This window comes from Falco biarmicus, chromosome 2, assembly GCF_023638135.1.
Source record: "Falco biarmicus isolate bFalBia1 chromosome 2, bFalBia1.pri, whole genome shotgun sequence".
NCBI classification, from domain to species: Eukaryota; Metazoa; Chordata; class Aves; order Falconiformes; family Falconidae; genus Falco; species Falco biarmicus.
In genome coordinates, this window is record NC_079289.1 from 41653278 (window position 1) to 41666502 (window position 13225).

A 13225-nucleotide genomic window follows, 5' to 3' on the forward strand; every position below is an offset into this window, starting at 1 on the left:
TGGAATCTAATTCTGTACATATATGCCAACATTTGAAGAGTATGGCAATTGGGTGAAAAGGTTACCCCCCTCAAACTTGGACATGATTTCAAAGAAAGCACAAGTGGAAAGCAACCAGCTGAGGAGTTCCCCTCACTCAGCAAGTATTTTGGAAGCTGTCAAAAGCAGCTGAGCACTGAGTTGCTAACACCTGGCAAGAAACAAATGTCTGCAATCTTGGGGTTGTATCTATACTAGAAAACTAAGCAGTGCCAGCAGCTTTTCTCAAGTTCTGCCTGGGTGGTCGATCTGGCATAGCTTGACTCTTTTGCAAACTACTTGGTCATCTGAAGTCAAACACTGTGCAAAAGAACATGTTAACAGTTAGATATCATGGATAGCCAGGGACAAGGTCTAGAGCTCATGTTGTGACCCTCATAAATTTATTAGCATAGTTCTAGCAACTCCAGGTTCTAGCTAAGTGCAAAAGTAACTCAAAAAGTCTTCTAGCAGTTGCTTCTTCCATAATGTTTCTCTTTTCAGTATTTTCTGTGATATCTGTTTCAAGACCTGTTAAACTGATATTTCAGCTTTTTGAGAACAGGAACAATTACAGCATTTTGTCTTCTACTTGGCTATCCTTTACCGTAAAGCTTGAAGAACTCAGCATATCAGAGATTACTGACCTCTTGCCAAATACAATTAAAATTAATTGTCTTCAAAAGCATTTGAGGGCAACAGACATAACACACACATAAGCTTTGTTAATGCAATCCTATCGTAAATAGGAAATAAGACTAAAAGTAAATAAAATATATACCAAAATTAGGGTCCTTTTTCTGAGGAGTAACTTCATTTATTCACTATATCCTTATATCCAACCACATGATGACTGACTCTGTCTGACACCTGGGTATTGCTTTCTTGATGCCGGATGCTTAACTTCTAGCTCCTGCTGCCTTTCACTTGAGTTGAAGTTTGATCACTTGGCATCTGAAAATCCTGACTCTCAGAATGCTGATAAAGAGCATTCTTTTTAGAGGTAGGAAAGAATGAAAGTGAAGGAGCTTAGAAATCTTTTGAGTAGAAATAAAACTAGCAAATTAAAGAGTTAACTGTTTTCTCAGCACAGGAATATAAGTTTATCCTGGTGATTTGAAAAATAGATTCTAAAGTATTATACAGTATTTTAACATCACAGACTTAAAGATACTAATTTCTGACAGAAAAAAAAACCACCCAAGTAATATAAAAATTAAACTTGGGAAGGGCTGTGAATGAAAAACAGAACATTAGACTTTATTCTCATGATTAACACCATTAGTGATTGTAATGTTGCAAGAGAGGAAAATCTTAATGATATAAGTTTTAAATATTTTTTTGCAGTACATTGACATAATAACAAAAAAATCACAAAGACAAATAATACATGGAGGAAAGAAAGCCCTCATTTACCTGCTCATTTTCCCTAGTGAAGCTTACTTTTCAACTCTAAAATGACATAAACACAGAGTTATGCTCCAAACCTTGCCAAGGTGTTATTCTGCCTTGGTTGTGATACATAAACCTAAATCCAGTCGAGACTGAGAAATTATTTTTCGTTTGGCTCTGTTCCCCGAGGCAGCTGTTAGAGTTGGCATTCTCAAACATGCCTGACACATGCACTCTGAAAATGTTTAGCAATCTGCAAATTTATGCAGATGTCCAGATGCTAGATTGCTGATTGAGACATGGATTGTGAAGGTTCAGTTTCATGATCCTTCCTGAAAGTAGGAAGTTCAAATCCTGATTTCCCACTTCATCCAAAAGACATTAACATTGAGGATGTTCTTTTTTGCTGCAAAAGGTCACTGTCTACCTCTGTTACCGAAATCCTATTTCAGTTCAGAAGATTAATTTGGTGAAAAAATCATACACAAACCAGTGTACTTTATTCTGGTACATTAACAGGATGGGGGTATTACTAGGCATGTGTCATTTGTAGTAGTATTTAAAGTGGGTGATAGAGATCAGATCACCTACAGATGCTTTATCTTTAATAATGCTCTCTCTTTCTGCTTTAATGGTTTGTTTATGAACAACGGCACATCGTCATCAAGTAGTCTGGGTGTTATGGTGCAATTTGAAATACTGATTTGTGTCCCTCCCAGCAAAATGTATTTGTCTTTATAAAAAAATCACAAAAAAGTTATTGAACTTTTGGCTTTTTTAAGGACTGATCTAAAGCCCCCTCTTTAAAAGGCTATAGCTACTTTCCTTTACAACAGGAGTGGAAAAAGGCACCGAGGCATGTTTGAAACTAAAAGAATGAAACATGTTTCAAGATATACCCTGTGTTTAATATTTCCTGCTGGCCACAGCAAAGCATGTCTTGGATGGATCATATCCTGAGATGTCTTCTATTTTTATATTAGTAAAATAAACAGTTCCAGGGAATGTTCATATGCTTTGGAACTTCAGTGTCCTTTATTTTTTCTTTCATTTTTTTTTTCTTTCCAGTGGCTCCTGGCAATTTGACTTGAGTCAATTAGCACTCTCCCAAATAATACCTGCACATGGTTCGTGTGTTATCATGTGCTATGGACATTCTTAATTACAATTGGGTCTGATTTCCTGTTTCAGAGGATGAAAGAATTTAACGGTATGGACAGACACACAAGGACTCATTTAATGCTTTCTGCCTCAATATCCTCCATTGGTTCTGAACACAATTAATTTGCTAGTATAGATGTAGCTTAAAGCTACTGGTACACTGTGTTGGGTACACAGATTTTTATTTGCAATGACTTACCTGGCGGGTTCTAAGCAAATCTTTCCCTGTGATCTTCTTTGGATCTGATCCTAAGAAACTTGCCCAAATATACCCAAGATGTTCATTTGTAGATAAAAGAAGTGAAGACAGGTTAGACTGAGATGAAGCCCTACTTTTTAATGAAGAAATTGTCTGTCTCTTTGTTTTTTAGTAAAAAGTGTGCAGGAAAAGAAAAACTTCACTTAATAGATGGTCATTGGAAAATTATTTCATACTAAAAAGACTAGTAAAACAATTAACAATATAAATTTTTCTGAAAGAAGCAAAAGAACCATTCAGAAGATGAAGAACAGGTGGAGGTTCAGAGCAGATTTAAGAAAAAATTTCGTAATCAGACAGCAGTAATATGGAGAATTTGAAGACTATACATGAATGTGATAAGAAAATGATGAAAAGTTTGGAGGACTGCAAGTTAATGTTGGTTTTCCAAAACAGGGTGATGTGTTTAACTTTGATATTTTGAAAAAAATGGACAAAGGATGATGGAAAAGCTGTATGGGAGTAGGCTACAGCTGTCAAGACAAAGAGATAACAAATATATAGACCAGAGTATTGGCTGGAAGAATAGGAACAGGAGAGATATTTTACACTGAAGAATGAGTGACAAGGCTTTTGACAGAGCTAGCTGAATGCTGGAAGTCTTGAATTAGAGCACAAATAAACAAGAGCTATTATAAGTGTGCTTTCCTTGAGACAAAAGTCTTCCATGCATGGTGGTAGTGTCAGTGAGTTCTGTCAGTCCCTCTGTGTGTGTATGTGTATGTCAATCACCTAGTGAACAAATGCAGATTTTTAATTCGGAAAGTACTAGATTTTAAATCTGTCTTTCTTATGCATGTACGCAAAACCATGTATATATAGACATTCTGTAAAGCACTTCTATCACAGTAGCAATTTTTCTTGACATGTGATTTTCTCGGTATAAAAAAGAAAGAGGGCTAAATGAAATTTTGGCAACGCAGTCTATGAAAACAAATTACTCAATTAGTTTAGTTACTAATCTATTTTGTGCCAATTTAATTTTCATAGTGTCAAGTTTATTGCAAAACTTGAATTCTAATGTTTGCTGCTTCTTCCTCTTTTTTCTTTTCCTTTTTTTTTTTTTTTTGTTTGTTTGTTTGTTTTGTTAGGTGTAGAATGTTTTCCCTCATGGAATTAAAGGGGAAACCCCCCCCACAACTAAAACCAACACAACACCAGTGTATGATGGAAACATTTGCATGGAATTCTATGTTTTTAAAATAAATGAACTCTAGGTTTCTGTTTAGATTGTTGGTCTTCACTTCCATGCCTCTTTTGTCTAGCCACTTCTTATAGGTTGAAGATTACTTCATTTCTGCGATTCTGTTCTGTAGCTTTACCAGAAGACTCCATTCGTGGCTTAGGGTCTCATTCTGCCACTTGCTAAACAAATATGCAACAGTCAGTTCCCACTTTAAAAATGTGTGAGCAATGCATGAAGATCCAAACAAACTGATCCCCAAAACAGAGAAAAAAGGCCAAGAAAGTATGAGACGATTCAGGTTAGGTCCTTACAGATGTAGGCAGGACCTCTCACGGCGTAACTTCTATACCATTTCACCTAGGCCTCACAGCAAGTTTCAGCAGAAGGTGTAAAGAATGACAATGGGGTGGCTTTGCGGCTGTTTACAAGGAATCCCTTATATAGCCAGAGGTACACAGAATCAGTTATGAAAGTACTTATTTGACATATTAGGGCATGGCTGGAAAGGTAGCCATTTTAATTTGAGTGGAAAGGGAAGTAACATTTCAATGCTTTCAGACAGGCAATAAATTAGAGGGAAAAAATATACAGAGATGTGGAGGAGAAAGACAGCCTAATTAAGAGCTACAAAGAAAAGAGTGACATGGTGTAACTGCTGTCCAGTAGTATGGTCATCACAGATTTGAATTCCATATAACCCTTTAGTCAGGTCTTATTTGGAATCAGATGGGCTAATATAAATTTCTTTTATACAGGCTTTCTACAGGCTTAAATCCTCATACATAAGCACTGGAAAATATGCTTTCTGGTGCATAGCCAGCTCTTTTTTTTTCCTAATTAACAAATGTAAATTACTTGACTTAAAGAATATTTTATTTGAGGGAGAAAAGGAAAACATAAGAAAGTTCATAAGCAGGACAACATACATACAGCTCCTAACTGCTAACTATTTCATGGTCCTGTTTTCTAACAAGGCAACTCCTGAGTCAGCTGTTTTTTTCTGTGCTTCTGCAGTAACATGTAGCTCACAGTTGGGATTGACCAGTCTTGCTGGGTAGTAAATCCTTACCACTGACCTTATGGTGATGTGACCTACTTTGTTCTTAGTGACAACTTACCACTTCTTGTTATGCTGCCTGCTCACCATTTTTTTCCACTTGTTGTTTTGCTAGCAGCTTTACTACACATTCCCAGTGTTTATAAATTCTGATAAGAATCCAGGAAGAATTAAAAACCAAGTCTCGTTACATACAAATTACTCTTAAACAAACTTCCTTTCAATTTACAGATACTTCTTAAAGTTACAGTCTTTAAGAAAACATTTTCCTGAAGTCTTTTGTCTTTTTTATTTATTTTTTTTTTAATAAAGGCCATAACTTTTGTACCCTGCTACAGAAAGCTATTGTCTTAGGTTAGCTGTCCACTCTGCATACATTTAATTGGCCATCATTCCTGTACACTGTTATGATGTTATGATCAGATTACATGATGGTATTAGCAGATATAGTTTCCAAACATAAATAATATATGCAAACAAATAAGCTGCAGGCTGCCTGTTGGAGCATTTAATTTGTCTCCTTTCCTTCCACTAGATGTCAATAGAGTGCTCTTCCTTTTTGTGCTCCCCTACCACTTGAAAATAAAAAATAGCAAGGATTGTTTTTTTTCTTTAGCCCTTAGCCACAAAGCTTACCTCCCCATAGATCCCTGAAAGGGTATACCAAATAGAATATGGAACAAGAGGTCTGTCGCTAAGGCAGAGAATAATTTTTGTTTACCGAATAAAGATTAGGCTCTGTGGGTGCTGAATTGAAATAAAATTTCTTTTAAATAGGGCCCTGAGAAATCAATTGTAACCAGCAGTTAATGACCAGTTTGCTAACAGCTTGAGGGAAAGCCAAAGGCAGTTAAAACTCCAGCAAATTAGTTAACTGTGTTAATGAATGATGTTGCAGGGATTATTGCTATCATGAACTGTAACCAATCAGGTTTACCCTTGTATCTAAGAAAAAGTTTGCAAGTAAGAATATTTTATGAATGCAGCTCTGTACTTCCAATTTTAGTTAATATGATAATCTGAGTGTTCCATGATCCTAAAATCTACTTCCAGTTCCCAGGCAAATATAAGCATGTTGCACATAAAAATAAATATTTCATGATAAAATGTGGTCATATGAAATAATGACATTGCTTGAGGCATCAGAAAGCTTATCATGATTTTTAGGAAGACCATACAAATAAAGAGGACTACCTGTGGCTGTATTCACTGTTGTATTCTTCCTAGTGATGCAAAGTTGTAAATTTGAGCAATTCATGACTGTTTTCTTGATTCAGTTATGAAAATTTCACTGCATGTATTACTTCTGTTTACACAGTGCTTTGCTGAGCACTGCATCACCACTCTCAAGTGCAGTAATTGCCTCCCAGTCATTGGTGATGTTCATACCATCCGGGAGATTTGTGAACTGTTGCTCTTGCAACTGGGTCTGCTGCATGGTTTCTAGAGGAAGAAAATGTAACCCTCCATGGGTTTGGCTTTTTATGTTTGTTTGTTTTAAGTCTGAAAGTGGACCTTAACAAAAGTCTTTCCTCTTACTGGTGGTTTGCAGTGTCAATGTCTTTGTGCAAGAAATATGGACAGTAGTCTAGACGTATCTATCAACAGAGTTAGTATAGGTTTACATTACAAAATATATCCATATTTTCAAGTAGGTTTGGCATATCTTTTGGTTTGGGTCCTAGAATCCTAGTGGATGCTGTTGCATGTACGGTACTCATGAGTTCCCAGTATTGCAATGCAGAAGGAAGGTGGATGCAGAGGAAAAGAAAATCAACACAGTATACCAATCCCTTCACCTATCATAGAAGTGAGCTAGCTGCATCATTTGGGAACACTCTTTCAGTGACAGTAAACGCATTTCAGATATAGCTGTTGCCTGTGATTTTGAAGCCACGTGAAAGTGATTCACGGACTGATCCTTGACCCCAAAGATGCAGGGCACAAACTGGCTTACTGTCACACTGTGAAACCTATTTGTCTACAAACTATTTTCAGACTCTCTGTTGATTATGCACCTCTGGGACCTCCTCTGGACCCAGAGGTTGCACTTGTGGTCCAAAGTCATTATTCTATTCTATTCTATTCTATTCTATTCTATTCTATTCTATTCTATTCTATTCTATTCTATTCTATTCTATTCTATTCTATTCTATTCTATTCTATTCTATTCTATTCTATTCTATTCTATTCTATTCTATTCTATTCTATTCTATTCTATTATATTATATTATATTATAATGTCATTGTGTGTCATTATGTTATGTTATATTATGTTATGCTGTATCATCTCATCTCACCTCATCTCATCTCATCTCATCTCATCTCATCTCATCTCATCTCATCTCATCTCATCTCATATCATATCATATCATATCATATCATATAATTTATTTACTTATTATCCCCCAGGTCATAGCTTCAGAAATAATGTGAATGGTGCTTTTCAGTGTGTCTTTTAGGGTACTTGTTACCTGTACTGGTATGTTGCAGGAGAGCACAGGAGAGTGCAAAACCTTTAGGATGTTGCTGGAATACTGTGTGGGACAAAGGAAGTCACCCCTGTGCATTCACATCCATAGTGCCTGTTGAGAGCAGTTTTTAGAGTGGTCAGTGTCCTGAGTTGTGTCTGAGTATGCTCCAGGAGATACCCAGACGGAGAATGCGTGTATAAGCGACCTAACAATTAGGCAAACTGAGTAATATAGAGTTACAGTCTTTGATATTGTTGCCTGGCTCTCTCTTTATTTAGCAATATAGATGTAGGTACATTCAGTCTGGCCTTGAACAAGTTCCCAGTTCTGCTGATTATGTAGCTTACTTCTGACTTAAAATTACAGATATGGATTAAAACTGAAATCTTAAAGAATGGAAAACAACAGCATAATTATTGTAGAGATGCTCTTGGTGCTTTCACTAATTGGTTTTTAGACTCCAAATCCATATTAAAGCAAAGTGATCAGCACTGGCACTTAAGACCTCCTGCCACTTAATGTGTTTTATGAATTACAAAGGAGAGAGGATAATTCAGATCAGTATTAGCCTTGGTAAATACATGCTTGCAAAATGTCATGTGAACTCTAAGTGAGCAATGATAACTAGGCCCCAAATGGGGTGGGGGTGTAAGTAGGTTATATAATTTGTTGGCAGACAGTGGGTTTCTTTCCTTAGCAGGAAAAACATAGTTTGTGGCCATAGCTCATAAATTGTGAAGAAATAGCATTACTGGATTATGAAATGAACACTAAAGAGATGTTAAATAGTTTAGAACAGAACAAAGAAAATTGAAGTAACAACATTTGTGTTGGTCACCAACCTCACCATTTGTGACTCTTTTAGCATAGTTATTCATTGCTATTTTTCCACCATGCTATGTATTTCCTCATACTTTTTCAAGGTGCTTAATTATACTGATATCTGGTAGATATCTCTTTGATTTCTTGATTGATGCCAAAACTGATCTTTTATCACTTGCAGTGCTCTAAATCACCTTAATTCCTTCTTTTGTTTCTAGTTTGTTCAAAGGTCTACTACACTTCTCATACGTTTCTTAGTTCTGCTAGGGTTAAACATGTTTTCTTGTTTGTTTCTTGTTGGTGTGTTTTTTCCCGTCAAACATTTCAAATGTTTGAAGAATAATTAGGAGACTGTAGGAAGCAAGACATGCTAAATAAATTTAGAATATAAATGATAAACAAAAAATATTTACAATGTAGGATATAGTTTGGCCCTGATTATTTCTTCTTGTGGGAGAATATAGCTTTTAATCTTAAGAGAATTATCCATAACCCAATCTCAGGCTCAATTTTCTTTTCCCAATAAATTGAGAAGTAAAAAGAATAGAAACAGCTGTTGAAATAAGCCAATGAACTACCTCTTAAAAGATTTTTTTTTTAATAATTAAAACTGATTTGTCATAGTTTATAATGCACTTATACTAACTTGTAGGTCATATATTATGTAAAGATCTTAGGAAGAATTTGGGCTTTAGTGGGAAAATAGAATTCAGTATTAGTATAACTGAGGCAAATTTTCCATGCATTTAAACTGGAATAAAACCAAACTAAGGCATTCTTCCAGTGTTATGCTAGTAACACCAGGCAGGCTGAAAGCAGAGTTATCCCTACTAATCTAGTATCTCATAATAATAAAAGACAGAATATTTAACAAGATAGATAAAAAACAGAACTACATATTTATTTATCTGTAAAATGAAAAAATATTGAAATGAAATTTTCCTGGAAGATAAACTTGTATTTCTTTAGACTCTAATATTAATATATGTAATTAATATTTATTAATTATAATTAACAATATATTAATATATATTGTGTAACTACAGTAGTATGTTCAGAGTTCGAAGTCACACTTATATTAAAATCTCCTGTTCTAAAAAATAAATTTTTCTTAAGAGTGAAAAAACCAAATGATTTCTTAGAATAGTAGAATATTTTTAGTCATCTGAACAATAGCTTTTGGTTTAAAAATTATTGGTACTTTCACAACATTTACTGTTATATAAAGAACTTATTCTATTTTAGGCTATAATTTGATTCAGGCTTAAAAAGTTTAAATAGTACTACCTTTAGTCATGAAATTGTGTATTGCATTGTGGGGTTGTTTTTTTTTTAGTTTCTTTGTTTGTTTTTTTAATTAAATAAAGCTTTTTTCCTTTAAGGACTTAACTAACGTTCATTCATTTATTTAAGCTTTAATTGAAAAGATACCTACACAATAAAATTAAAATATACTACAGATTGTGTTCTAAAATAATCCAAGGAATTATTTCTGTGTGTATTTCAGAAGAATGTGGTGGGTTTTTTCTTCTAGTAAATATCTTCTGAGAATTTTTATCATTCTGAATATTTGCTTTAGACTGAATGGTTTATTTTCACTGATAATGACAGATCTTATCTCTTTTTTGTTCTCCTCAGAATTTGATCTTCTGTTATTAACTTTAAGGTGTACAATTTCAGAGGTAAGATTTCCAGAAAACTCCTTTGTTACCTACTGGTTGGATGTCTTCCAAATTGTATGTGATACTAATTCAAGCATTCAGTCTGTTGAAATAAGCGCAGCCTTAGAGTTTGTTCAAGTAATTACCTGCAGTGTTCTTACTTGAATCACAGAAACAGGTCAAAACGTTTTAAGAATGGAGGTTAACTTTACTGAATGAAGTATTTGTGTGGGCTTTTTCAAATTATATTTCTATGCCTGCACTTGTACTTCAAAATGCTTGTTCACTGCTTTATTCCCCTCCAATTAATAATTTTAAGTAAAAATAACCAAACAAAAGAAAGCCATTTCAATTTGGCATGTTCTAAAGATCAGTATAGTTAAATGCCAAAAACTTAGATTCTCTAATATAAATGTGATGCTTTCTGCCAGCAGAAGGAGGGGCTGGACTGAAGAGAAGCTGTGGAAGGTGAAAAGTGAGGGAGGGGAAGGAGGAATAGGAGTGGAAGTGATATAGTGAGAGGATGTTGGATTAGTGTCAATTCAGCGGAAGTCAAAAGACAGACACATTGATTTCCAAGGCAATTGCATCAGACCCATTGTCTGATGCTACTGCATTTTTTATATTTAGCGAGTGGGAGTTACAGCCAAATTTTCAAGCTGCTGAATTTGATGCTAAAAATTTCATCTCATTTTCTGAAATTCCTTGGTTTTGTCTGAATGCATAATTCAGACACTCTGACCGGCTGTGCTCCTAGCATAGAGCAAATTGTAGATATCCTCACTGAAGGCTGTTGGGGAGGAAAACAACTATGTATTTCCAATGAAGTAGTCCTCTTCTGATTGGCTAAGTCTTGCAGCTATAGGTCACTATTCCCTTGCAGGTGTCAGCTTGCTGCTCTGGCTGGTACAGAGGAAAAGAGCTACAGCTCTCACCTCCAGCTCTACCAAATGGGGCTTACTGGGATGGAGGTACTGGAGGCCACTTAGAATATAGAGGTGCCATGTTGGATATCTTCAAGTCTGTACTATATGGTGTGAAAAATGGGATATCTGGTTCAGTTAAGATGTAGCATAATAATAATATAATTTCAAATTTTCTACAGAAAATTGTCAGTTCAGGTTTTTTGCCATAATTTGTTATTGTTTACAATTGTTACTTTCAAGTCTCCCTTTTTCAGATCTTACCCTGCCAGAAATGCCTCAGTTTAAGCCTCACCCTCCCACACTCCCCACATCTGTAGTCCTGCCTCTCTCTCCTTTGAACCAACAGAAGGCGGCATTTGAGACATTTCAGGTTGAAGAGAGAGCAGCCATTATATTCTTCTGTTCTTTCACTTGTATTTGTTGTGATTTTTAACTCAAATTCAAATTTGTAATGATTTTTGTTCTTAAAGAATTAAAAAAAGTTTATCTACATTTATTGATTAAATGAAATGTTAATAAGCCTAGTTATGACTTAGTCTGTACTATTAGTTCTGTTGACTTCAGCAGGGCTTCTTATCTGAATAAGGGCTATTGCATTTTGAATATTAGGAAGGTTATCTTGCAAGTAAAAGGGAAAGAAATACTGTAGCTTTGCTTCTGTAGAAAAGGTAATAGCTCTAAGAAGCTTTTTATGGGGCCTTAGATGCTGAGAACAACAATACAGAATATAAACTATGCAGTGGAAAGAAGTTTCCATGCTGCAGGCTGAAAAAGATCTCGATGAAATCTGTTGTGGATACAGTAATTATTATAATTATTTACCAGGCTTCATCTGTGCAGTAATTTTCTCTGTGTTTTGTGACAGAAGACACAAACCCAGGACTGTCAGAATTCTATAAAACTCTTTTACCATTTGGTACATTTCAACATAAGAAAGACAATAATTCTGCACATGCCTAGGTTCAGATGATAAATTGGATATGAAAGGAAAGCTGTGAATCAGTGAGCTATGAATATGTGTGTCTGTCTGTAAATTTATCATGTATATCCTTAAGCATATAATAGTTTGATCAAAAGAATAATGTACTTGTAAATCAGATAACTGGATTACCTGTGTTCTCAATGGAAATTTTAAATCTCATCTAAAGAAACATTGTTTCACCCAATCCAGGTCCTATTTCATTTAAGCAGTTTTACTCTGGGAATACTCGGGGTGCATACATAGGAGTTTTTCATATGCTGTTTGTATTTATATTTTTCACAGCAAGAAAATGGCTTGTTTTGTATGACTAGTAATTTGATTTCACTCACACAGGCATTTCTGTGAACAGGAGCTGAAATTCTGTCCCAGTCAGGAAGTTTCTGAGTGTCTGTTGTCAGCAGCTGAATATTTTGAACTCCAACTGATGTGGCATCTCAGCAGCATGCAAGAACAACTCATTGCCTCATAAAATAAGGCTTTAACCAGAGAAAATATAGCAACACGTTAGCTTGATAGTTAAAGCTGTCTCTAGGGCAGTGAAAGATACAGAGTTAAATTGTTTCAGGAAATGGAGTAACTTTACCGAGGACACATTCTGACCTTTTTACTCTTCTTTAAGAGGCCACTGCCCTTATACCAGCTGCTACCACCGTAACCTGTGTGGAAATTCGTTGTGCTTGGGGTTTGAAGACAATGTCTATTCAACAAGCAGAGAAACACACGTGTTTTGGTTTCCAAGGTCATCTAGTTACACTGATCACCACAACCAGAGACAAAAGCAGAACATACAACTGTAGGCATGCAGGAGATTTTCAGGTGAAAAATAAACATACTGTATGAATGAAAGCAGCTCAAGGGATAGATCTTTCATATTTGCCTGCAGGGGAATTCTTAATGATAATATTGGATTGTTTGTCAAGCTTTAGTAAATCTGATTTTTATTAAAAAATCTGGGCATGTACAGAAACACAGATTTGTGGACCTTGAAGAGTCTGAAGTGGAATAGCAAGTTCTTGTGAAGAAGTAGCTCTTGTGGGGTGCAGATGAGAAGGGATTTTCAGCACTTCATTTAATACAGATATTTTCAGTTTACACCTAAAACTCAGTTTAGCAGCTTAGATTCCTTACAGGACCATGGGTGGTTAAGTTCTTATTAATTTTGATTCACTAAGAACCTAGCTAACTAAATAAATCTCTTCTACCATAGTTTTCTTTCTTTGCTTATTGGTATGTCTCAATATCTGTAAGCAAAGTATAACATAGTTTCTCATGGATATACCCATTTGG

General features: G+C 35.3%; 1 long non-coding RNA gene across 2 annotated transcripts in view; it reads left to right on the forward strand.

The window, feature by feature from the left end:
- The window catches only part of LOC130145280 (uncharacterized), a 57512-nt gene that overhangs the window by 13011 nt on the left and 31276 nt on the right, over positions 1–13225 (forward strand). For both annotated transcript variants that reach the window (XR_008820466.1, XR_008820467.1), the window contains exon 2: positions 10008–10051. This is a non-coding gene — a long non-coding RNA (uncharacterized LOC130145280). The remainder of the gene's footprint in view (positions 1–10007; positions 10052–13225) is intronic.